Source organism: Myotis brandtii, unplaced genomic scaffold, assembly GCF_000412655.1.
Source record: "Myotis brandtii unplaced genomic scaffold, ASM41265v1 scaffold97, whole genome shotgun sequence".
Classification (NCBI taxonomy): Eukaryota; Metazoa; Chordata; class Mammalia; order Chiroptera; family Vespertilionidae; genus Myotis; species Myotis brandtii.
Genome location: NW_005372020.1, coordinates 1,680,835 through 1,681,884, shown reverse-complemented (window position 1 = coordinate 1,681,884; position 1,050 = coordinate 1,680,835).

The following is a 1,050-nucleotide window of genomic DNA, read 5'->3' as shown; positions in this document are numbered from 1 at the left end:
GCCAGAAAACGGGGCCTGGAGAACGTCCCCCCGCCCCGCCCCTCCGCCTCCGTGGCCCCCACATTTCCACAAACATAACCATATACGGATAGGTTGCTAGGTAGGTAGACACACACGCACGCACACACACAGTCAGACAGCGAAGCGCCCCCAAGCGTCGGGGGGGTCTCTTGGAGATTTGCGGCGCTGTCACCACGTTCCCCAAGGCCCTTCCCCCTCCCTGAGTTGGCCCCACTCTGCATGGGGTCGTTCCCCCCGCCCCCCGCCATGGGACTGCGGGGAGAGGCTTTGGGGCCACCTGGAGGCCCGCTGCACCCTAGAACAGGGATCTGTCGCTGACCAGGAGGGAGGCCCAGGGAGGGTCCGAGCTCCTTCCGCTGGACACGCCCACCCTGGCCACCGGGGACCCCCGCTCTGCGCCTGGAACCGGGGTGCGAGGCCGGACGGGCGGGAACCAGACCTCCCGCCACTCGCAGCTCTTTTTAAACAGCTTCAACGTGTGCAGCGAACGTCCACACAACAACACGGGTGGCGCGACCTGTTTCCGGCGAGGCCAGCTGGGTTCCAGCTTTCCTTCTCCTCGTCCGGTGTTTTCTAAACCTGGGATTTCTTCTCTGACATTTTTTTTTTTTTTTTGCCAAACCTCGTGGTGTTTTGCAGGAAAAAACAGACAATTTCAAACGCAGTCAAGTATTGTTTTTTTAAAACGTGGGTCTCCGGGACCTATTTTTTTTCAGGTGGTCCTTTTCGTGTCTGGCTTGCTGAGTGTCACAGTTGTTACCCGGACGGGTCTGTCCCCTGCTCCTGTTCCTGGTGCGGTTTCTGCTTCGTTTTTGTTTCAGAAAATTCCATGTGACGTATTTAAAGAAGGTTCTTCACGTCGGGGTGAGTGGACAATAGCTGACGGTCTTGGTGGTGACAGAGGAAGTTCTCTGGCTTTGCAAGGAGAGGACGGGGAGGCGGGAGGTGGGCCCTGGCCGCCCGCGCCTGAGGCTGAGAGCAGCTCTGCCTCCTGTGAAGGCTCAGCCAGCCTTGTAGCCTGAGGGAGGC